General features: G+C 41.0%; 1 protein-coding gene across 3 annotated transcripts in view; it reads right to left on the reverse strand.

The window, feature by feature from the left end:
* Positions 1-12,640, reverse strand: part of klhl32 (kelch-like family member 32) — a 98,840-nt gene extending 86,200 nt beyond the window's left edge. For all 3 annotated transcript variants that reach the window (XR_006084963.1, XM_007892935.2, XM_007892936.2), the window contains exons 1-2: positions 12,571-12,640; positions 11,284-11,375 (exon numbers count right to left, since the gene is read on the reverse strand). The gene's annotated coding sequence lies outside the window, so the exon portion shown is untranslated. The remainder of the gene's footprint in view (positions 1-11,283; positions 11,376-12,570) is intronic.
* Between the last annotated feature and the right edge of the window lie 13,457 nt (positions 12,641-26,097).

The raw sequence follows: 26,097 nt of genomic DNA on the forward strand, positions 1-26,097 counted from the left end.
TGAAGCTTACACTGGAGTAAGGATTAGATTCTAAACACTGTCTAAAATTATAACAATCCAAAAACAATTCTTATCTGAAGAAAAGCAAACTCAGTTGGCAGAAGCAGATGCTTGAAAATAACCATATATGGCATGCTGCACTGGGGCTCTTCTTCTGAATGTCAAACATAAGCAGCAAACAAATCCATTGTGTATCAGCATAGAAATATGCAAAAGCACTCGCCAGCATAATTGGCAGGTTACGATGGGTCTTGGTGACATTTCTCCTCAAGTGTGGCAGCCTGATTACATGCTGCTGCACAGAATAAAATGTTATTTTAACACTTCTTCACCAGATTATTCTTAACCCACCCATTCATAGGCCCCTCTCCACCTTTTTGATATTCTAAAATGAATGATATACATATATATGGTCATTTATGGGACATTGCTGGGCACAATTGTGCTGCCACATTTGCCTACAAATACAGTCAATTCGTTTTACAGTATACTGTGAAGCACTTTGAGACATCTCAAAGACGTGATAAGGCGCTATATCAAATGCAAGGATTATTATATCTAATCGCCCTGCTCTGCGATTAAATAAACATGCTGAAATGTCTTAAGAGATTTTACCCCAGCAGCATTATCACCCTTTTAACACAAAGGTACATCTTTCTTGTATTAACTGGAACACATTTATAAATTGTAGGTCGACGCAATGGAATTTTAAGTATACTAATTTGCACAGAATTAATATTGTTGCTTTCTAACTGAAAAACAATATTGATCAAGCCCTACACCATTCAGTCAAAAATACATCCCCCAAAGGCAACATGAAATCAATGGACCATCTGAATACACCAAACAAATGGTAAGCAATTTTGCTTGTATAAGGGGACTGACACCTCAATAGCAGCAATTATGAGCTGGTCACTATAAAGATTTTCAAAACCACATAGGAAGATCCTCATAAATAGTACATTGTAGCATTATTGTGGAAAAATAAACACTTAGATGGAAAACATTGTTTTTTTAAGAGGAGATAGTTCATATACATTGGAGCCTCATTATAAGGCAGAAGTTGCGGGTCCATAAAATCCCAACCTACAATATAACAAGGCCGCTAAAGCTAAGCTACTTTTACGGCTTTGAACGCATTTGTTTTGTAACCAAACCTAATTTCTGGATCAGTAGGGCTTCACCTCCAAGTCTTTGCTCTAACATTAGACTTAAAATTCAACCATGATAAAAGTCTCCTTCCAAAGCTCTATTTTCACTGTCTGTTAAAGGAGAGTTTGGGCACAGACAACTCAATAGTTTTTAGTAGGCATGCATTGGAGTCCACAGCTATAAAAATCACTTACTTTGGTAACCTCACTCAAAGGGACCAAACGATTGCTGAAGTCGTTGATGTAAAAGGTTACCCTGGTGCAAGGGGAAGATGCTCATCCGAGACAGGAAGTACCACATTGGTGAGAAAGAGCTCCACTCTGTAACTAGCACCAGACCCTAAAATACAAGAGTGTTTCATTGCCCTCACCAATATTGTTATCACAATATTTCTTTCACAAGGACAAACACAAAACTATAGGAAACAATCAAGTCTGTTTGTTGACATTTGCATTTGCTTTATTTAAAAACAGACAACTGGAATGAGGACAGGACAGAAAAAATACTAAACAAAACTAGGAGTATTGAGAGAAGTTGAACATTATTATATAAAAAAAACCTTTTCCTTCACCAGAAGGGTTATTTGTCCCTACCCATTTCAGATCTATTTCAATGGAAGCATTTTGCTTAACATAATGACACCAGAGGAGGATAAATGTGATTAAGACTAAATACAATATGGAGATGCTTCTATTGGCAGCTTCAAGTAATTTTTCAACAAAGCTCTTCAAGAATCTAGAGTTGAATATAAATTTGTAATATTCAGCAATGATAACAAAATAAACCTTTTCAAATAATAGACCGTTCTATATTCATTAAATGTTATCAACACAGAGAGATCATTGGAAGTCAGAAAAGAAGGAAAAAGACTCAAGGTAAGTAGCAGATCAATCAGATTAAGTTCTGAATAAAGAGAAGTGGAAGGAGTGAAAACTGAAAACGGAACTGACTGGACAGGCAAGATTTATTTCAAATAAATGGTCAGGCACTGAAAAAGAAAAACAAATATCAGAGATAGTACAGACCATTTAAAAGATGAGAGGTGATATTGAAGCATAAGAAAATGCTGAACATCAGGGTATTCAGTTATGTTGGAGTTAGTTTGTAATTGCTGTCTATCTGTAAAAAGACTTGATTCCTAAGGCAGTACATGGTAAAATAAATTTACGATCATAAGAACAAGAGGAGGACAGTTGGTCAGCTGAACCCGTTCCAACTATTTAAAATGATCATGGCAGGTCTTTTCATTCCTTTTCCTTCACATCCCTATATATTCTTGTTTTCCATATATTTCTCAGTTATTCTAAGCAGCACAGAAATTGGATGCCAAAGGTGGTTTTAGGTCTATGACAAATAATTATTTTTAAATTATTTTTAAAATGAAATAAGTTCCACCAATGCTTTAGAAGTATTCTTGTTTTCCATATATGTGGAGTCCTGTAGCTCAGTGGTTGAGCACTCGCTTTGCAAGCGAGAGACCTGAGTTCAATTCCAGGCAGAGGGCGAAACCTTGGGCAAGTTTCCTTACTCCACACACCTAATAATAATCCCTCCAAAACCAAAAACAATAATAAATTGGTCATTTTCAATCTACGACTGTTTGTGGGACATTGCTGTGCGCAATTGGCTGCCGCGTTCGCCCACAAATATACAGTCAATTCACTTTACAGTGTGTTCTGTGAAACGCTTTGGGACGTCCTCCCGACGTGAAAAGCGCTATATCAAATGCAAGGATTATTATTATTATTATTATTATTACATAGCATTTGGTCCAACCATAGAACAAAATCTCTAAATTTACAAACACCAATAATAATCCTTACATTTGGTATCGCACCCTTCACATAAGCAGGATGTCTCAAAGCTCTTCACAACGTATACTATAAAGTGCAGTGACTGTGGGTTTGTGGATTAACATGTATAAAACTAACAAAATAGGAAACAGAGCAAATAATAATAATAATCCTTGCATTTGATATAGCGCTTTTCACGTCTTCTAGACGTCTCAAAGCGCTTCACAGAATATACTGTACAGTGAATTGACTGTATATTTGTGGGCGAAATGCGGCTGCCAAATTGTGTGACCCACAAACTGTCATGGAAATAATGAGCAAGAATTCAAAAGGGTTTGGTTCTTTTTTTTCAGATACCTTATGTGTTACCTGGCAGACACAATTCAATCTGAATAAATTAGAATAACTGACAATAGTGGGACAAAAAGGATCTTAAAGAAAAAGGAGTTTTGGGCTGACCTGAGCCACCAATTCAGTGTTCAGGTTAGTTCTGTTAGACAGTCGACCTCAAACTTGGCTGTGGTAACGAGAAGTTGAGGAACAGAGCATAAATCAAAATAAGGTGTGTTGCTTCTGTGTAAGATATTGATTGAATCTAACCAGTAATATCAAGTGGCTGTACTCGTCACTTAATCTTAGGAAGGACAGACAGGGTTCAGTGGCACTGTGAACATTTCTCTACCTGCGTCCCCACCCCCAACATACTAAACATATTTCACATAGAGTAGATTTAAAAAAAGCTTAATAATATGTTCCTTCAATTGTCACAGTGTTATTTTCCCTTCTCAAACAATTTAATTTTGAAAGATGAAACAATCATTCATAACCAATGTAGGTATCAGCCTGGCTCAGTTGGTAGCACTCTCAGCTCTGAGTCAGAAGATTGTGGGTTCACGCCCCATGTTGGGACTTGGAATCACAGTCTCAGCTAACACCCCAATGCAACGTTAGGGGAGAATTGCATTATCAGAGTCACTATCCTTCACATGAGTTGTTAAACCAAGGAGCGATTTGCCTGTTCAGATGAATGTTAACTATCCTATGGCACTATTTGAAAAGAGAAGAGTTTTTCCCAGTGTCCTGGCCAACAATCCCTCAGTTAAATTTGGTCATTCACTTTATGGCTGTTTGTGGGACATTGCTATGCACAAATTGCTTCTGCATTTGCCTACAAATACACAGCTATTACACTTCAGTAAAACAAATCCTGTGAAGCGCTTTGAGACATCTTGATGATGTGATAACGTGTCATATCAAATGCAAGAATTATTATTATCATCATCATCTAATTTAAAGAAAAATGGCACACAAATACCACTTTCACGTTTTGAAACTGTATAACAAAGACTGCACAGTTCACGAGTAGGTGTAGATGATGGACATGTAATTCTTTGTGCAAGTCGAAAAGAGTTTAGTGAATTAAAAGTGGTTTAGATTTTGATGGTGAGAGGTTTGAAATTAACAATCCTGAACCAAAAAGGCGGAGAATTTCAGAAGGAGGTACATTTGTTTTTCTCCACATTAAAAGATCTGTATAAAATGACTTTGGTTTACAAACCAAATGTAGCTTCCTGCCATTAAAGTTAATTTGATTTTCAACACATCAGCTATTATAGCATGTACCAAATTAGGTTCAATGACCCATCCGTTTGATTTGCATATTGCAAATGATGCTAGAAGCAGGATCCATAACAGCTTTTGAAATTAACCAGAGCAAATATACTAAAAAGGAAAACTACAAAGGAGCATATGGTAAAACAGGAGTTTGCGATTTAACTAGAGAGCTCTTTCAGAGAATCGATGAACCAAATGGCCTCTGTGCAGTAATATTCTATGATTCTGGAAAGGACAATTCGATTCAAACAAAATCAATCGAGTGAAAGGGTAATTGGGACATCAAAGTCAAATGCACTTTGAACTCAGTCTTGACTGACACTCCAATGCAGCGATAGGGGGAGTTCTGCATTGCCAGAGGTGCTGCCTTTCAGATGAGACATTAATCTGGGACCAGAATGCTGTTTTATTCTCACAATTTCTCTACACACGTCTTGGTTTCAGTTACATCTCAAAGTGCTTCTCTGAGAAAAAGAAGTTTTAAAAAAGATGGAGCCCGAATCTAATTTAACTAGCATTGTTATAGAGTTTTATCACATTGGAGTACATCAAATCTTTTTAAAGTAATTACTTTCAAGTATAAGGATTGCTTTCATAGACAAACATGGCAGCTATTTGCATACAGCAAGATCTCATAAACAAACAACCATGGGATAAATGACCAGGGCACTGCAAGAAACTGCCTTCAATTTTAGAATAATGTTGTGTATTATTTGACATCTCCCTGAACAAACAGGACCTCAATTGTAACACTGCATCTGAAAGACGCACCTCTAACAATACAACAATCCCGTTATTGCAATGGAGGGTCAACGTACATGAAAATTTGAGATCAACATAAGTGGCATTGGTGAAGGCTCCCACTACAAATTGGAGTTCATCAATGAAAGAGAATGAATTTAGCAACAATAAGAAAAAGTGTATCTGTATGCGTCTAAGAGTTTAACAGTGGTAGAGTTGACGCCGAGCTGTGGAAAAAGAAGACCAAAGTGGAAGGTCTTCAGATGGGTTCTAAAGATAGGAAGTTGGGGGGCAAGGCAGAGGGATTGAAAAGCATCAGATACCGTAGAGATGTTTCATAGACTACAATGTTTTCCAAAATCATTCAAACTCCAACTCATTTTGCACTAAAAATATAATAATTCTTGCATGTGATATTCCTCAGCTAATACAATACCATTTACATTTATATAGTTCTGATGGACATCTGATGGCTGAGGATCCAAACTATTGGGATAGAAGAAAGCAGATGCAAGCAGTACTATTTTACTGAGGTGCCATCCGGTTACAAGTCTTACATGGTTGAGAATCAAGGTCACTACTTAAATTTGACATTGAACCTGATGATAAATTAGATGGAATTTGCAGTATTTTTAGACTTACTTTTAATAGTGAATTTTCCTGTAATCTCTATCTGGTATAGGTTACATTTCAAAGCTGTAATTCAATAGTTATACCCACATTTATAAACCATGAGTATGCACTTAAAACCATTAGGCTCCTTGACTGAACTTTAGCCTTTTAATGGTCTCCAGAAAATAGTATTTTATACATTGTATCTCTCATTCACTCTAATAATGCACAGCTTTAAACCTAAAGACACAAACTCTATTTATTGCTTATTGATCAAGGTCAGTTAATAACTATTGGGTTAATTAATTAATTAATTAATTAATTTTTCCCTCTCAATTCTGCACCATTCTATGAACAATTAACAATAATTCTTCAACCTGCATTGCTGAACCTAAACAGCTTGATTTCATTCATTTATTTTCACAAATTCTAAGATGAACGAGGCGCAGGAAAGCATAGCGAGTTCTCATTGTATAGGATTTGGATTCAAATGCAATTCAAACTATGAATAATAGCCTCCAGTAACTTTTCTGCATTGGCCTCTAGTACTTTTACACTCCTAATCTTCATTTCTTCCATGAAAACCGAGGCATTTTTTAAAAAAAAAAATTCTGAAATTCATTCACTATCCATTGTATACATTTCTCCATCTTGACAGCCCTATTCCTTTACTGTTTCACTGTTCTCTTCTGATTTGCTCATGAAAGCTGAGTAACATCAGTTGTGGGTGAATGATTGCAATACATCAACATATAGATTTACAAAACACATTTCGTAAGAGATCACTAGTCAAAATTAAGGGACTGGGAATTGAAGGCAATAGCATGACATAAATTGGAAATTGGTTGAAAGTTAGGAGACAGTGAGAAAATCTGTTTCTCTGATTTGCAGGTTGTGACAACAACAAATTACATTTAGGTAGCATCTTTCATGTTGGAAGGATGTCCAAAAGCACTAGGCATTCAAGGGTTCGCACCCGAGCTGGGGATTGGAATCAAGAGGGGTGGAGGGTAAGGGAGTGTGGCCGAAGGCACCGTCAAAGAGGAAAGCCTTGAGACAGGCCTTGAAGCACACGAGGGAGCGGGCGAGGCAGAGTGTTTTGGGGTTGGAGTTCTAAAGGGTGGGGGCAGAAAAGCTGAAGGCCCAACCACTGAAGAAGGAACAGACAGGGCAGGGGATAGGGAACAGGCCGGTGCCTGCCGAGCGGAGGGAGCAGTAAGGTTGGCCTGGTGTTAAGAGGTCGCAGAGGTAGCAAGGAGCAAGCCCATGGAGAGCTTTAAACGTGAGGGCGAATACAAGTGGTGTAAATCATGAATCAAAGCTATGGCCCCAGCTTTTCACCCTATATATTATATATAGGAACAAGCAATGATTTGCTAGATTAATACTTGGGGTGCAGGACTTATTTATGATGATAGGTTGGATAAACTCGAGTTATATTCCTTAGAGATTCTTTTTTTGAAAATATATATTTCTCTATAAATGTAATATTTAGTACAAACAGAAATCCAAAACAACACAAAATCTTCAGTCACAATTCTTTTCCTTTTCTCCCAATACAAAACACATTCCGTTGTTCACGGTACGTTCCTTTCCCACACATAGGTTGTGCACATTTTTTGGGGGCCACTCCCTTTAATACAGTCAGGAGTCGCCCCTGTGTACACCACAACCATGTGCGAGCTCGCACACACCCTGATAAGGCACACTTGCCGCTTTGGGAAGGCACCCCGATGTGCATCACACGCGCACATGTTTACCGTACATACATTTTTGGGAGGTTCTTTGGTTACATCTCAAGCGTCATTCTGTACCCTTAGAAATGCGGAACTTAAGTGGTGATCTAAGTGAGGTGTTAAAATCAATGAAATAAGATGACGGGTTAAAGAGTGGACAACTCTACTTTCTAGTAGAGAAGGAACCAAAACAAAATGTAATTATCTTGAAGTATGAACTAGAAGTGAGATCAGAAAACAGTTCTTCACACAGTTGGTAGTGAAAATGTGGAACGAGTTGCCCCAGAATATCACAGCAGGAGATCAACTGAGATGTTTAAAAGCTACGTAGATACTTGGGAAGTAATGCTAATGTGCAGGGGGAAAGATCTGCCATGATTGAATGGATACGCAGAACAAACACACTTGGCTGAAATCCCCCCTTTTGTTCTTATAGGGTTATTGACTTGAATGGGAATTGTGGGTTGTACATTTTCTCTTGTACTCCATCACCTTCCTAATGCCTCTTTATAACATTTTTAGATTTGTCCTGGCTTTCGTTTTCATTGTCTGTCTTTTAAATGCTAAATGATTTTAAGGTTCAAATTTCATCCAATTAAATGCAAAGATTATTATTATTATCCTATCTGTTTATGGAATCCAAGCCTTTAATACATCCCATTTTCCTTCCTAGAATACACTAGATTTACATCCTTTCCACATATTCCATTGCTGATCTAAATTTCTGTTCAATAATTTTTTTCCCTAATAGTTAATTTGGGCATGGTCCCTTGTCGTCACATGTTAACATTTTGAAGTGTGGGATTCAACAACAAGGCCAAAATTACGACTAAGCAACTTTCACGTCAGGAGGATGTCCCAAGGCGCTGACCATTCTATGATCAAGAGCTTCTGCTGTTCCTCCACAATTCCTTTGTTACCTATTTTTCCCAAACAGAAGTTTTTCAACAAAAATCCTCTTTGAGTAAGTTCCTTGACTGCTTTCCTTTTCACTTAACAATACATCAAATGGTCATGTAAAAAACATTGATATCTATTCCATGACACAAAAATAAGGAAAGTACAGACACTAAAAGCAAAAGCAGAGAATTTTGGGAAGATATAAATAGAACTGACATAAACTTTTCTTTATACAAAGTGATTAAGATGAACGTTAATGCTCAGAAATTCATACATTTGAATTCTGGGTACTTACTGGCATCAAGTACTGCTGGGGCAAGTATAGCACAAATAAATAACAAAACTCTCTAATTTACCTAATAATGCACATTCATCTCAGCCTCATAAGCCAATTGAGGTGATGGATTTTTATATTATTCGCAGCAGCTTTACTCCAAGCATTCTGATTGAGTGGACTAACATGAGACATGTTGCACTGTCGTCCGTTCGCATGCACTAAGAATGGAATTAATATTGCCCAACTCTTTTCATGCAGGACTCCAATATCTAATATAAAAGAAGGTATTCGTACCTTGCAGTCAATCTGAATTCAATGCTCCTGAGGTTAAAAAAAAGCCTGATTCTGATGATGGCACAACCAATAGCAACATAATGTTAAAGAATGTTTTAATAGCACACAAATGAGATCATGTACATACTATTTGTGCATACAAACTGTGTTTAATAATGTCTCCCTGATGTAGTATAAACCCTGGCAAAGCATTATTTTCAGCTTCCGAACTGGTACATCACTACAATGTTAAAAAGCCTCCTTGGAATCCTGGTTCCCCGAGACATTATTAAGGTAGGAGTCATATTTCATATTGAATATTTTAATTCATGAATCTCCTAAAATTTGGAATTAGATCAACTGTAATTTTACCAATGGGAAAAGAAACCAAAGCCTTCAGCCTGAAATTATCTAGTAGAATAAATCTTAATCTGCATCCTCAGAAAATCAGACAGCATTTTTGTCTGAAACCAAGGAAAGATCATAAAGAAGTTTGGATAGAGACTCTTCAGCCCATTAATCACATTTCTTCCAGAATACCAATTCCTAATGAATTTTATCTTAATACTCCTAAAACAGTATAAATCAATTCCTGAAAAGAGGATAGTGTCCTGGCTTCAACCACTTTTCCTAGTTAAATACTCAATGGGTAATCTCAGTAACTCATACGTAATGAAAAATCACAGTTAACAATATTTGACACCTTCTTTGGTGTGGCTGCTGATAGCAAGAAAATTCAGCAGGTTTTGGACTCAGCTCTAGCCAAGACAGACATTCTTGAAACATTCACATAATTAGTACTCTTTTTCACCCGATTATCTTCACCCACAAAATATACAGTCAATTTACTTTACAGTATATTCTGTGAAGCGCTTTAAGACATCTCAAGAATAATAACAACAATCTTTGCATTTGATATAGCGCTTTATCACATCTTTGAGACATCTCAAAGCGCTTCACAGAATATACTGCAATGCGTAGTTACTATATTTTATGGGAGAAACACGGGAACCAATTGGGCACAGCGGTGTCCCACAAACAGCCGTGGAATGAGTGACCACATTTTTTCATTTATTTTGTTTTGAAGGATAATTACCCCAGAAAGCAATCCACGAATCGACTAACAAGGAGTTTCTTACTTACTGCTAGGTAAATAGAGGCGTGTGGAGTAAGGAAACTTGCCCAACATTACGCCTTGCCCAGGAATCGAACCCAGGTCCTCTCGTTTGCGAGGCGAGTGCTCTAACCACTAAGCTACAGGGTTTCACACTAATAAGAGTAATCAAGGAATGGAATGATGACGTGGTGGGGTAATAGAATAATAAAGGGATGGAGTGGTAGAGTAATGGAGTAATAAAGCAATGCAGTGACTGGGGCGTGGGAGACCGGGAGCCCTGACCAGCCACAATGCCCCAGGTTGTAGCTGATGTGATAAGGTGCTATATCAAATGCAATCACCATTATTATTATCATCTTAAAATAAAGTGACATCTCCCACACTACTACAAAGCTGTTTTCCATCATAAAGTGATATTATACAAATAAAAAAATAATTCGAATAAAATAAATCGGATGCTAAACCACAAACTGGGGGCTGTGCATTCAGATTCTTACAAAAGTTAAATAGAGACTTTCACGCAAGGCGAATATGTATTACAATCTAATATATCAAATATATTATATCAAATGTATAGGAATCACTGAACAGGGAGAAAAGGAGGAGCATTTAAGGGATTTGACCAAATACATAGTGAAATAGACACTTAAGAGTTTAAGGAACAGAGAGAAAACACAAGATAAAAGGACCTTGGGAGAGCGTCCAAGCAGGGAGAGAAAAACAAGCTGCAAGTAAACTAGAATCAGAAGAGCAGATGGTATGTTTAGGAGAACAGGGCTGGAAGAGATAGCAGAGGGAGGAATTGCAAGATCATGACGAGATTTGAAGGTCAGGAAAATAATCTTGAAATTGATTTACTGATGCACTGGTGACCAGTTGACCTGATGAGGATGGATGGGGGGAGTGTGGGGTAAATGGGTGTACAGAGCTTGGTACAATTTGAGATGAATGGAAGATTATGGAGAGTGAAACTAACAAGCCAATGAGACTATTAAGAAACATCTAACCTCAAGATGCTAAAGCATGGATGAGATGCCAAGGGTGGGCAACAAAAACACTTATATTTACCTCAACGATGAGCCAATTTAGCTCAGATGCTCGGATGTAGTATCAGGCAAGGTAACCACTTTCAGTCACATTTCAGCACTCCTGCCATCTCTCTGCAGAACAGTATTGGTAAAGTTAATGCAGATACACACGTTCTCTCAGATAGAGTAACTATTGTCTCAGTCAACATATACTCATCTGGGAAAATTGAACGATGCAATTATCAGATCCCACAAAACATAATGTGGTCTCAGGTCCGAACCGCGCATTGAAATCACGTTAAAGTATGACCAGTTAAAACTGCAATTTACAGGGGGGGGATTCGGTGCGTTACTAAATTTCTACCGAAAGCTCAAGGATGAGCAAACACGTTTTTTAAAAAAGTAAGAGTTTCATAAAAGTATTCCATTGGTTAAATGACAGTCAAACCCCACAGAATGTCCATTTCACGGTATTTAAACCAAATTGGCATTTAAAGTGCGTTCGTCCCAAAGCGCTTCACAGAATATACTGCAAAGTGAATTGACGGTATATTTGTGGGCGAACGCGGCAGCCAATTGCGCGCAGCAGTGTCCCGCAGACAGTCGTGGGTCGAAAATGACCAATTTATTCCTTTTTTTGGGGGGGGAGGGATGAGTATTAGGCTCTGTGTGGTCACCGTGAGTCGTCGGGTGATCACATTTACATTAATTCCACTTTTATTTTTTTTTATAAAAAAAAAGGAAAACGTCATTCCCCTCGGGATGTAATTCCGCCCCAGAAACCACGAGTCAAAAAGGAGGCGTCGGGAGTGCATGAAGGTACAACTTGTGCTCGGGACCAAAATTCTTCCTCTGGAAACGAGGTCACTTGGGTCTCCCACCTTACAGTTGTGTTGCCATGGCAAAGCTTTTTCAAAAAAAAAAGCCAACTGAAGTCATGGGGAAAGCTGGTGTTAACCCCCCATCCCCTCCCCCCACACACACACACCACACCCCCCACACACCCCACACACCCCCCCCACACACTCACCCCCCCACCAAAAAAAAAAAATTGCTAACTTCATCTCCACTCAACGTGGAGAGTACGAAAAGAAACGCAGTCGCACAATTTTACGCGATGGCAACACACGTTCAAATGCTGACCCTGAAGCCAACGGCACACAGTGCATTCCCACACCGACACCGACACACGGTGAGCAGCACAGACCCCAATAATATTATTAATAATATTATTATTATTATTATTATTATTGTAACCCCCGGGGGCTGCCACTGCCACTGCCACACGCGCAGACCAGACCATCCATTGCCTGTCACTCTCACTCACCTTCTGAAGCAGATGTCCTTTAACTGAGCTGTGACTGAGCCGCACACACGCGGCCCCGCGGGGGGGTAACAGCAGCAGCAGCAGCAGCTTTCCCCTTCCCTCCTCTGGTCACTGAGCCGGGACTGCTCAGATGGTCGCTGCTCCTGTGTGTGTGTGTGTGTGTAGCAGCTCCTCTCTCTCTCTCCTCTCTCCCTCCCTCTCTCTCCTTCCCTCCTCTCTCCTTCCCTCCTCTCTCCTTCCCTCCTCTCTCCCTCTCCCTCTCTCCCTCTCGGCCGAGCACACGCACGAGTGCGAGCGACTGACTGACTGACACGTGACGCGGGGGGGGACCTGCGCCCAGTCCCAGACATATGTTGCTTTGGTGCGATTGGACATTGGCTATATCTGGGCACAGGGAGGAGAGGGGGTGGGGAGTGGGGGGAGAGAGGAAGGCTGTGTGGGATTATTACTGGTAGGTTAATACTCAGCATTTTATTCACTCCCGGTTTTGCAGCCCTGACTGACACCTGCAGAGATGTCTAGAAACGCAGTGGATGCATTTTCGCTTCGGAAACAATCCGGGGGTTGATAAAGGACAGCCAACACGGATTTGTTAAAGGCAACTCGTGTCTTAACAACCCCGATAGAGGTTTTTGATGATGTAACGGAGAGGGTGGATGAAGATAGTGCAGTGGATGTAGTTTATATGGACTTTCAAAATGCGTTTGATAAAGTGCCACATAAGAGACGTGGAAGCAAAATGAAAGCCCACCGTATTAAAAGGGACAGTCGCTGCATAATACAGAACTCGCTGGGAGGCAGAAAGCAGAGAGTGGTGGTGAACGGTTGTTTTTCTGACTGGAGAGAAGTGTGCAGTGGTGCTCCCCACGGGTCGGTATTGGGACCACTGCTCTTTTCGATCTATATAAACTACCTGGACTTGGAGATAGGGAGTACAATTTCCAAGTTTGCAGATGATATTAAGCTAGGAAATGTAGTAAATGGTGAGGAGGATAGTAGCAGACCTCAAGAGGATATAAACAGGCTGGAAAATGGGCAGACACATGGCAGATGAAGTTTAATGTGGAGAAATGCAAAGTGATGCATTTTGAGAGGAAGAATGAGGAGAGGCAATAAAAGCTGATAGTAGAATCTTAAAGGGGTGAAGGAACAGAGAGACCTGGGGTTAATATAAGTAATCTTTGAAAGTGGCAGAACTGGTCGATAAAGCTGTTAAGAAAGCATACGTGATACTAGGCTTTATAAAGAGGGGCATAGAATACAAAAGTCAGAAAGCTATGATAAACCTTTATAAAACACGGATTAGGCCTCAGCTAGAGTACTAGAGTACATCTGCACAAACGGCTTCTCCTCCCACTCTCACCTGGTTACCTGTGGGGTACCCCAAGGATCCATCCTTGGACCCCTCCTCTTTCTGATCTACATGCTCCCTCTTGGGGATGTCATCCGCAGATATGGGGTACACTTCCACATGTATGCGGACAACACCTAAATCTATTTTTCCACCTCTCTTTGCGACCCCCAGTCCCCTGATGTTCTGTCAGCCTGTCTGTCAGACCTCAGGAGCTGGATGAGCGTGAATTTCCTTCAGCCATACTCTTTGGCTCTCGTCAACATCTAAAATCTCATGGTTCTCACCTCCTCCACCTACCCAACCTCCCTCTAAAACTCTCCGAACCCGTACGTAACTTAGGTGTCAGGTTCGACCCCCAATTATCCTTCCTTCCCCAGATCTGATCCCTCACCAGAACCACTTTCTTCCACCTCCGACTCATTGCCCGTTTCCGCCAATACCTCTCTTCGAAAGCCGCTGAATCCGTGGTCCATGCCTTTGTCACCTCTCGGCTGTACTACTCTAACGCCCTCCTCGCCGGCCTCCCCTCCACTACCATCCATAAAATCCAGATATTCAAAACTCTGCCGCCCACAATCTCATCCGCACCAAACTCCGCTCCCCGATCACCCCAGTCCTTGTCAGACTGCACTGGCTGCCTATCCCAGAGAGGATCAATTTCAAGATCCTCACCCTTGCCTTCAAATCCCTCGACTCCTCCACACCCCCCTACCTCCCTGACCTCCTCTCTCCTCAAAACAGTGCCCGTTGCCTTCGTTCCTCCGGGTCTGGCCTCCTCCTTGTCCGAGTCCTCCGCTCCATCCTCGGCGGCCATGCCTTCAGCCCCTATGCCCCGAGGCTCTGGAACTCCCTTTCTCACTCGCTTCACCTCGCTCCCTCTCTTCCTATTTTCAGGTCTCGGCTGAAGGCCTTTCTTTTCGACCGCACCTTTGGTCACCTTCCTCCCCCTCCCCCTGGCTCGGCCCCGGGATCCGTTACTGTGAAGTGCTCTGAGACACCGTCCAACGTGGAGGGCGCTATATAAATCCAAGCTGTTGTTGTTGTGTTCTGGGCACCACACTTTAGGAAGGATGTCAAGGCACTGGAGAGGGTGCAAAACAGATGTACCAGGATGGTACCAGGAATGAGGACATCAGTTATGAGGAGAGGCTAGAGAAGCTAGAATTATTCTCCTTGGAGCAGAGAAGGTTAACAGGAGACTTAATAAAAGTTTTTAAAATTATGAGGGGACTCGATAGGGTGAACAAGGAGAAACTATTTCCACTGGAGGGTGGGTCGGTAACCCAAGGACACTGATTTAAAATAGTTGTTAAAAGAAACAGAAGGGAGGTGAGGAGAAATTTTTTCACAAGCGAGTTGTTCAGATCTGGAATGCATTGCCTGAAAGGGTGGCGGAAGCCAATTTGATAACAACTTTTAAGAGAGAAGTAGATAATTATTTGGGGAGGACAAATTTTCAGGGTTTGGGGAGAGAGCAGGGGAATGGGATTGATTTGGAAGCTCTTTTCAAAGAGCCGGCACAAACACGATGGGCCGAATGGCCTCTTTCTGTGCTGTATAATTCTATAATAGAAACAGGAGTAGGCTATCCAGCTCCTCGATCCTGTTCCACCATTCTATAAGATCATGGCTGATCTGTACCTCAAATCCCGTTACCCACAAGGACACATTTCCCTTGATACCCTGACCTAACAAACATCTATCCCCCTCAGTCTTGAAAATGTGAATGGATCCAGCATCCGCAACCTTTTGGGGGAGAGAGTTCCAGATTTCCACTACCTTTTGGGTGAAAAACTGCCTCATGATTTGTTCTGGATTCCCCCACTAGAGGAAATTGTTTTTCTATATCTATTTTATCGAATCTCATTATTATTTTAAAAACCTCACTCAGATCACCCCTCAACCTTCTAAGCTCAAGGGAATAGAGACCGGGAATCATCTTCAATATTTTTACTCTGGAGGAGACCATTGTTTGTTCCACTCAACTCGTCAACCACCCAAAAGATTGCTTCCACACACTCTGGTCATCTTTATAGTCGCAACTTTATAGTAACGTTTACGAGTCAATCCATTCCAATGCTCCAAAAGATGCTTAACACCACCCATGTCTCATCGTCTAGTAACCCTAAATCCTCAAAATCCAAAGTGTGGAATCATCTCAAAAACAGTGTAACTGTCAATTTATAGAATCAATCCAAATTAATGAAAGTCCTATAATAGATAGTTACTACATTTTATAGAAAACACTGTAAAGTACTTTGAAATGTTTTGACGTCATAAGCTGCTATATGACATGAAGGGATTATTATAATGTAATGCTGTACAGTCACACAATTTCCATCTCCTACCACAACCACCACCACCACTATTTAGCCAATGGAAATAGATGCCTTCAGAGGCAGAGCAGGCAGATATGGCGACAAAACTGGTTCCTCTGTTAGTGCTAATAAGTATGCCACATCATTTTGCTTCACCTGGGACTGTCATCACGTATTGACTAAAACTAGACCTCACATAACCGCACCTAGTGCGGAGACAACATTGTAAATTGGAGAACCATAATCTTTTTAAAAATAGCAATGAAGAGCAAGTAGCCCCATCAGCTTCTCACTGACATTCAACATGTAACTGGCATTCAGGTGCAAGTTGGCATGCACAGTGCTCTGTGTTCAACACTGCAGAACAATACTGAGTTGCCAATAATAATTTGGTGGCATTGCCTTGCACAATTTCACACCAGGTAGTGTTCTGATATTGATTACTGCAGTACAACCGGTGCATAAGAATGATGTGGGTTAAAGGAACGTCATTCTGCAAAATAGGTCATGTTTTTAAACTAAAATCACTGCTTCTTACACAGTATGACATGTAGTAGATCTGTAAAGGTAAGCAACTGCCTTTTTAAAAAATACACACAGCATGAATATTTTAGAAGGGAGATTAGGAGAAGCAATTTACACTTTCCATCGAAGGAGAGGAGTTTGCCTCTCAAACAAAGAAGGGGTAGCACATCTGCTGTGCACAACATTATGTTTGTGTAGCTCTAGGACTTGGAAGTTAATATTTCCTCTCTAAGCATGGAAGTAACAAGAGAGTATAAATTTAGGATTATCACTGGAAGAAAAGAAAAGGGAAGTTCAAACAAAAGTTTATACACAAGGAGTTGTTTGGAAATGGAATATTTAACCACAAATTGCTGTTTAATCTGAGTCTATGGGAAAGAACTGAAGTAAATAACTTCAGTGAGGGAGACCAGCGTCAGCAAGACTGAATGACCTCTTTCTATGCTGCAAACTTTCTATGATTCTATCAACACCACTTTGTTGCTAATCAGCTGAATTGGACAAACCATAACAATGAAACCAAATATGTGCCAAATAAATGTGTGTGTGGTGGGGGAGGGAAATATTTTGTGACAAGCAAGAGTTGATAATTCAGGGCAACAAAAGAGATCCAAATATATTTAAAAAAATAAAACAGGAAGACAAAAGTGTGAAAGGAAAAGCTTAAATATTTTATATCAATGCACTGAACATTTAGAATAAACTTTTATGTATGCAGCCAATGTGAAAATATTGATCTTGGCATCACACAATCTGCAAGTGGATGATGAGCATGAGATGGAGCTAAGAGCCTGCAATATTGTAAAATGTCAAAGGATGTGGTCCATTTAAGTTGGACTGTAAATGCAGAACAGGAGATTTGGAGTTAAAACAAACAATACAATACAAAATTACATTTGTATAGCACCATTCATGTAGGGAGGACATCTCAAGGCGATGGACAGTCAGGGCTTTGGACCGAGAAGGGGGTGGTGGTTGGGGTCAGGGAGGGAGGGTGGAGGGTATCTGAAGGCACGGTCGAAGAGGAAGGTCTTGAGAGGTGCCTTGAGGTGGCAAGGGAGGGAGACAAAGGGAATGTTGGATGGAGTTCCAAAGGGTGGGGGCAGAGAGGCTGAAGGTCCAACCATGATGGTGGGGCGGGCCAGGAGGGGGATGTGGAGTAGGCTACAGCCTGCTGAGCAGAGGGAGTGTATAGGTTGATATGGGGTGAGTAGGTCACAGAAGTAGTAAGGAACAAGGTCATTGATGGCGAAGATGAGGATTTTGAACTCTATCCTCTGGGGGACGCGGAGCCAGTGGAGCTGAGCAAGGGTGGGGGTGATAGGGTCACAGAGCCTGGTGCAGGAGAGGAAATGAGCTGCAGAGTTCTGGATGATCTGCAGCTTGTGGAGGGACGAGTTGGGAAGGCCGACAAGCAGCGATTTGGCATAGGTGAGCCTAGATGTGATGAATGTGTGGATGATGGTTTCATGTCTTAAGTGAATCAAAGCTTTTCTACAACCAGCAGAAAGATTCATCAGTCAACAACAACAACAACAACAAGATTCCATTTATAAAGCGCCTTTCACGTCAGGAGGATGTCCCAAGGCGCTGCACAGTTGGTCATGACCGAGCAGGGGGAAATGGTCAGGGTGAGGGGAGGGAAGGGAGGGAGCGAGGAGGGTGGAAATGGTCAGGGTGAGGGGAGGGAAGGGAGGGAGCGAGGAGGGGAAGAGAGTCGAGACTTCATTGAAACCCAGGTCCAAAAGTGAAAGTATTGTATTCTAACCTACAATAGCTTACAGCTCTATTTGTATCATTGTAATGTTATCAAAATATAAAACATCAAGTTTGTTCATGTTTACCGAGAGACGATTGCATAAGTGATTCAATTTACAAACTAATTTAATAACATTGACATGGAAATCATGAAAGAATAATTGGATCTATTTTGCAGTCTTATTGAAAACTGGAGTTATGTTACAAGATGTACAATCATTGCAGAGCAAGTTTTCACAGGCAGAGTAACAATGCACAGTGATTCACTTGTTGATTCTTGCACTCTGGCTCAGATATGTTGGTGATGGGATGCCTTTGTTGGGGATGGAGAATGATACAAGGTAGGTGTTAATGATGGAGAATGATATATTGCATGTGTTGATGGTGGAGAATGATACGATGCTCTTATTGGTGATGGAGAATGGCTTGAGACCCTTGTTAATTGAACTGAAAGCATGTTTTTGTTTTATTGAATCTGTTTTTTTTTGCCCTTGGATTTGTGGTAAACAATAACAACAGCAACTTGCATTTATATATGTAGCATTCCGTAGCATTTCACAATGGCGGGGTCTGACAACGAGCCAGGGGGAGAGGGAGGGGCGAGGTGCCCACAAGCATGATCAAAAATGAAGGTTTTTAAGTGGGATTTGAAGGTGGGGAGGGAGGGGACAAATTGGAGGGATTGAGGCAGGGAGTTCCAGAATTTCGGGGCGTAGTGGCTGAAGGCATGGCCATCGATGGTGGAACGGAGGGCACAAGGGACAAACAGGAGACCGGAGACACCCAAGCGGATGCAGCAAGTAGTGTAGTGGTGGAGTGGGAGGTAAGCAGGTCGAATAGGTAGGGAGGTGTGAGGGAATGAAGTGATTTGAAAATGAGTGAAAGGATCTTGAAATGGATGCGTTTGGTGGTTGGGACCTAGTGGAGCCTGGTATAAAGGGGTATGGAGGTTTTTTGTGGGTAAGTATCCGTGCAGCCAAGTTTTGAATTAATTGGATTTTGTGTATGATTGAGCTGGGCAGATCAGCGAGGAGGGCATTAGTATAGTCCAGCCGGGAAGTGACAAAGACGTGGACAAGGGTTTCAGCTGCATCGGTTGTGAGGTATGGACAGAGGTGGAAAAATGTGGTCCTGGTCAGGAAACGGATGTGTGATAGAAAGGAAGGCTGGGGATCGAACCTGATGCCTAAGTTGCGCACAGGTTCGGAGAATCTGAGGGAGAGCTTTGGGAAGTTGAGGTGTTCAGACCCACAGGAGATGTTGATGAGAGCCAAAGAGTATGGCTTCCGTTTTGCCGACATTCAGCTCCAGGAAATTTGCACTCACCATGCCTTGATGTCCATCAAACAAGCTGCCAGGTCATCAGTGGACTGATGTCCGCTGATATCGTTTTTACTTGTCTTCTTTCGAACTTTATTTTGTTCCCTATTGTTCCTGAGAATGATATGAAGCTCATATAAGTGATGGAGAATTACGTGATACTCTTGCTAATGATGGAGAGTGATAAGATGTACTTGTTAATGATGGATCTGCAGGTGTGACACAGGATGACAGCTAAATCTACTTTTTCACTTCCACTCTTGATTACAAGCTGCCTGATGTTCTGTCCACTTGCCTGTCAGATACTAAAGCATGGATGAGCCACAATTTCTGGCAACTCAATATGAATAAGTGGAAGCCATTCTCCTTGGCTCTGCCAAGAACTCCTCGCTTTTGGCTCCGAACCCCTCAACCGTCCCGGCCTCTGTCTCAAACTCCCCAATCTCCCAGAAGATTGAGTTCAAGATCCTTATCCTCACTTTTAAGTCCTATCCCACCTTGGCCTGCTACATGTCACCCACCCAGCCCAGCCAACCATCCCACCATCCCACTCTTGGGAACTCCATCCCAGAATCCCCTGCTCCTCCATCTCCTCCTTTGAGGTCCATCTCAAGAGCTTCCTCTTTGACCCTGCCTTTGGTCCTCTTCCCCCACATCCCCACCCCTTGGCCCAATCCCCAAAGGGAAAGTGACTGTAGGCAAGGTTGAAGAGGGCAAAGAGGAGGCACGGCAGAGGGATTGAGGCAGCGAGTTACAGAGTTTCGGGGCATAGTGGCTGAAGGCACAGCCAGTCCCTGGCCAAGACCACTTTCCTTCATCTCCACCACATCACATGACACAATGTACTTGTTGGTACAGATTGGTGTGGGCAAATGACATGATGCTTTAATTTCTTATAGACAGCTATAACCTTCTTCTTATTTTGTGCACAGGTTTGGGTTATCTTGCATTTTGATTTCCTGGAAAGTGAAGGATGTCAGTTACACAGAATCAACTCTTAGTATTGGCTTTTGAATCCAGTGTCAATATTAATGATTTCTAGGCTACATCTATAGTATAATCAAAGTCCCTCTGCAGAGCAGCCTAATGGTATTTAGTTCCACAAAATTGAAATTGTCACAGGTTCAGCTCTCACTCTGCTCACTTGTTGATCTAAATCTGAACCATGTGCATATTGCATTGTACATTATTGCAGGGTACATCACAGCAGGAATGATGGAACATTGGAGGAGAAATAATTAGCTATAAAGATATTGGAAGCAGATCACAGCAGAAAAAGAATAGGAAATAAAAAATAGAAAACAGAAGGAAATTGACCTTTAAGACCCTCCACAGCCTTGCTCCTTCCTACCTCTGTGACATGCTAACCCCATATCAACCTGTCTGCTCCCTTGGCTCAGCAGGCTCCAGCCTGCTCCACCATCGGTGGTCAGGCCTTCAGCTCCTGTGCCTCCACCCTTTGGAGCTCCATCCCACCTTCTCTTTGTCGTGCTCCCTCCCTTGCCTCCTTCAAAACACATCTCAAAACCCTTCCCTTTAACCACACATTCAGCCACTGCCACTGCACTATTACCACTACCTTAGAGGAAATCTTCTACTGCACAAGTGTGAACATTTCATTTTCAGTATCATTGCTTGTGTTTCTTTGAATAATATTGCAGTTTTAGTAAGAAACTATTTTGCAGTTTGGATACATGTCCACTAGATTGAAGATGACTAAACATAGTTAACTATGGCACCTTGAAAGACCAAGGAGATTTCTATCCCATTCATTGGGGGTTGGACTGAAAATCAAATCACAGAAGTAAAGGGATATTGTGCCTCCCATTTGTCTTTTTAACAGAAATGGGTCACAACTATCTTATTTTTCATGATCTGTATTTTACACTATGGTTTTGCCAAATACAATACTAATACTATTATTAGTAATAATTAGGAACTAGTATTATTATTACTTTTATAATACAACAGTTATTGTATCTCAGTACCTCATATGAATTCATCTTAGATAAGTTTCCCAATGGGCTTTTTAGAGTCAGTGTTGTTTCTCATGCTTCGTTACGTGATTCATCACTGCATTTTCATTTCATATTGCAGTGTTTTAAGTTGTATCGGACTGTAATATGACACTGTAGTTAGGAGTTCATTCCACTATAATGTCTCAGAAGGATTTGTGGTGACACATTAGTTTCTCATGGGAACTTGCAGAGTGCTATAATATTACATTGTTTTACCTATTTTGGTAAACCACTGCACTGGATACCAATTACATTTACAACTTGAAATGAGCCTAATTCACAACCATCTTCAATAACCTTGTGTCTACAGCACTTGTGTCATTAGCTCTTGTTTTTCAACTTCAATACCTCTATTGCATGTTCTTTTTAGTTTGTTTATGTGGACTTCTATTTGTTTAGACTCGATTTGTTTTCGGAAATATGAGACATAGGAAAACATGAACAGAAGGCCATTCAAACTGTATTAGATGTTGACAGATCTTTTAATCCCAATGCCCTGCCCTTTTGTTTTACCCCTTAGATACTTTCCAAGTATTTGTATATCTTTCCTTCAAACATTTCTATTGATTCGGCTTCTACAGTTTTTTGGGCAGAACACTCCACATCTTTACAACCCTCTGTGTGGACAAATGCTTTCTGACCTGTTCTAACTGTCTCGGTCATTCTCTAAGGCTCGTATTTCCTTTAAAAATTTGGGTGCCCAAAACTGAACAAAGTACTTCAAATGAGGTCTGATCAATGCTCGATATCACTGGAGAAGCATCTCTTTCTTCATGATGATCATTGAGGAATACACATGCATGCGCTTAAGCATCACATTAATTAGCAATTTAAGAATATGTTTTGCTAATTTTACATGTATAATAAATTTAATCCATGATTATTAAAGCAGTGAATTTGATAATTTCAGTAATTTATGAATAATATTGTAAATGACTGCTGGTGGTAAATTAATCTTAAAAAAAGTTTGTTTTTGATATAGCTCCTTATCAGTTGGTTGAATTGTCTCAAAGCGCTTTACAGAATTTTACTGTAAAGTTTAGTGACTGTCTAATTGCAGGCGAATGCAGCAACTAGTTTGCCCGTAGCAAAGTCCCAAGCATTTAGTGATTGACCAATTTTATCTCAGGATTGACAGTCAAAACCCAAATTAAGTTTTTATTTTTCAAATAGTACCAAAGGACTTTTAGCCTGACCATGCCAACAGGATCTCGGTTTAATGACTCATCTGACAGTACCTCTGGCAAAGCAACACACACTTAGCACTGTCAGCCTAGATTTTCTTTTATCTAGAATAGGGGAACTGAGAATTCTCCCTTATTTTGTTTCACAGCAATGTAAATCATCTTCCTTTTTGAGTTTCTCAAATGTTCAACAAGGTTTCTTGCCTCAATTAAACAAAGCTGTAATGGAAAGACAGCAAGGTTTATATACTTGAAAGATATCTGAGATCAAACTGAGAACAAATTGACTAAAACAGAGAGAGCTGTCTTCTTTTTTGTCTTCTTTGTCTTCCTTGTCCTGCCTCCCCCTCTCAACTTGTCCTTAAAAACCTCTCCTTCCCAACATGCCCCAGTTCTGATGAAGGGTCGTGGACCCGAAACGTTGACTCCTTTTCCTTTCTCCATAAATGCTGCCTGACCTGCTGAGTTTTCCCATCTCTCTCTGTTTTTGTTTCAGATTCCAGCATCTGCAGTATTTTGTGTTTTGAACAAATTGACCGAACCTCTCGTGATCTTTCGCTGAAACAGTGCAAATTTTACTGCAATATTGCCTGACAGTGGTAAGACTTCAACCAGTATACTGTTCTTGAAAACATGGAAGTGCAGATCAATGGCAAAATCTACAGGTAATCTTTTGCTTTGTTTGAAGATTGTTCATTGATTTTCTGCTCTCTTAAAGCCATTACCTTTTCCCTCCCATGAAACCTGCTCCCTGAGAAGTCTTGTGAAATGTATTGACAGATTTTATGATAACAGATAACTTAACCAGTACCTCCAATTGGAAATGTGAAAAGTGTCATTCAGGATCTGGAAATCAATATTAGATTCAGTGTGTGTTTTGAAACTTCCTTCAAAAATTGTGAATTCCTAAAAAAATAATAAATTGGTCACTCAATCCACGATTGTTTGTGGACCACTGCTGTGTGCAATTGGCTGCCACATTTCGCCCACAAAATATACTATCAGTTCATTTCATAGTATATTTTGAGAAGCGCTTTGAGACATCTTAAACAGATGATAAGGTGCTATATCAAATTAAGAACTCAGCATTTTGAGCATCTTAAACTCATTTTTTAAGATTTGGGAACCAACAGGCTTTGTGAGGATAGACTTTGTGAGTGTGTGAAGCCTTCTATGGGAGACCACTCAGGCTGCAGAGTATTAGATATGTTGTATAGCATCTTGAGAATGGAGCAAAGGAGGCTGGTTAAGAGAGCAGTGGAAATATCTATCTTTGAGGTAACAAAAATATAGATAAGGGTTTCAGCAGCAGTGAATGTGAGACAAGGACATAAGCAGAAAATATTCCAGAGTTGGAAAAAGGTAGTCATGGCAATAGATTACGTGTGGGGGTTGCAACTCAGCTCAGATTTAAGCAGAACACAAATGTTTCCCAATACCTGCTTCAGCCTGATAAATCAGCCAAGGGAGGTTGATAGAGTCAGAGCCAAAAACACTTAGATGCTGGCTAGAACCAGACAAAATGCATTCAGCTGCAGAGGATCATGACTCATCCAGAAATTAATTTCAGACTGCTTTCAGTAACCGTCCTGGAATCAAAGTTAGTAACAATGAAGTACGTTCAGTGATGTAGTGCTGGAACCCTGTAGAAATAACCTAGTTTTCTCTTTTTCCCATCAACTAGTCCCACACTCCAATTGCACCACCCACCATCTCCTCCTTTCTCTCCAGCTGCATCATGCGTGTGTTCAAGTCATGATCCTGCTATGGTCAGTGGCATCATGATGCAAAATTGGGAAAACGTCACTCGTTGCTGTGGAGAATCGCCTGCTGTGCCAAATAGCCTAGGCTGAGTCTGCAGAGTGACATGTGATGTCTTGTGTGTTTCACGTCACAATGTCACTGACCAAAGCAGCATCATGATGCAAAATGCACCTCGCTTGTTCATATGGATTTTTATACTGAAGCACTGCAGCGAGGCTCCTTTACAGATTTCAGGTGCCAGAGCGATGCTCCGAACCACTCCGGCAGCATTACATCCCTGGATACATTTAGATTTTATCTTTATACAAGTGGAAGCTCACCCAATGCCTATTGATGCTATTACCATCAGATAGCTGTCAGCCTAGCTCAGTTGGGAGCATTCTCCCAGTTAAATCAGAATTTTTGTGGATTCAAACTCCATATCACGATTCTGAATTCACATCAGGACTAACACTCCAACTGAGAGCGGTTGGATGTCCTGTATTCTCAGTGGCCCCATCTGCCTGTTCAGATAGCAGTTAAAGATCCTATGGCACTTTTCAAAAACAGAAGGGAATTTCTCCAAGTGTCCTGGCCAACAAACCCCCAATAAAATTGATCATTCGCTTCACTTCATGGCTGTTTGTGGGACACGGCTGCGTGCAGTTTGGCTCCTGAAGTTCATACCGTTCTCAGCAATGTCTACACATGTGAACCTCCAGTAGGGGCCAGTGGGTGATAATCAGGACTTGGAACCCCCTCAGGAGCTCAAAGAATTCTAATAATAATAACAATGACAATCTTTGCATTTGATATTCATAAAATGGTCACTCACTCCATTGCTGTTTTGCCCACAAAATACCCTTTACGGTATATCCTGAGAAGCTCTTGGGAGACATCTCGATTATGTGATAAGGCGCTATATGAAATGCAAGAATTATTATGATCGTCAAAGTGCTTCACGGGAGTCATGGTAACGGTGCCTTTTTGTAATTTATATAATCCTGTGTTTGCCGACAGTCCCTCAATTTCCCAATAGTTCCGCGAAGCGCTTTGAGACGTTCTTCTGACCTGATGAGGTACCAAACCAAATGCAAAGATAATTATTATTATTATTATTATGTATCACATTGCCTGAGATTTTTTTTAACGCCTCAACTCCCTGAGAGTTGTTCAATCCCATTTGTCCTCCGGGCCAGGGGGGGGCGCTGCGCGGCTGCCGTTGCAGTCGGGGCGCGGTGGTGATGTTTTAAAGGACGGAGGTGGGGGTGGAGCTTCTTCTCGCCCCGCCCGGGGATAGAAGGGGG

Source organism: Callorhinchus milii, unplaced genomic scaffold (genome assembly GCF_018977255.1).
Source record: "Callorhinchus milii isolate IMCB2004 unplaced genomic scaffold, IMCB_Cmil_1.0 Scaffold3, whole genome shotgun sequence".
NCBI lineage: Eukaryota > Metazoa > Chordata > Chondrichthyes > Chimaeriformes > Callorhinchidae > Callorhinchus > Callorhinchus milii.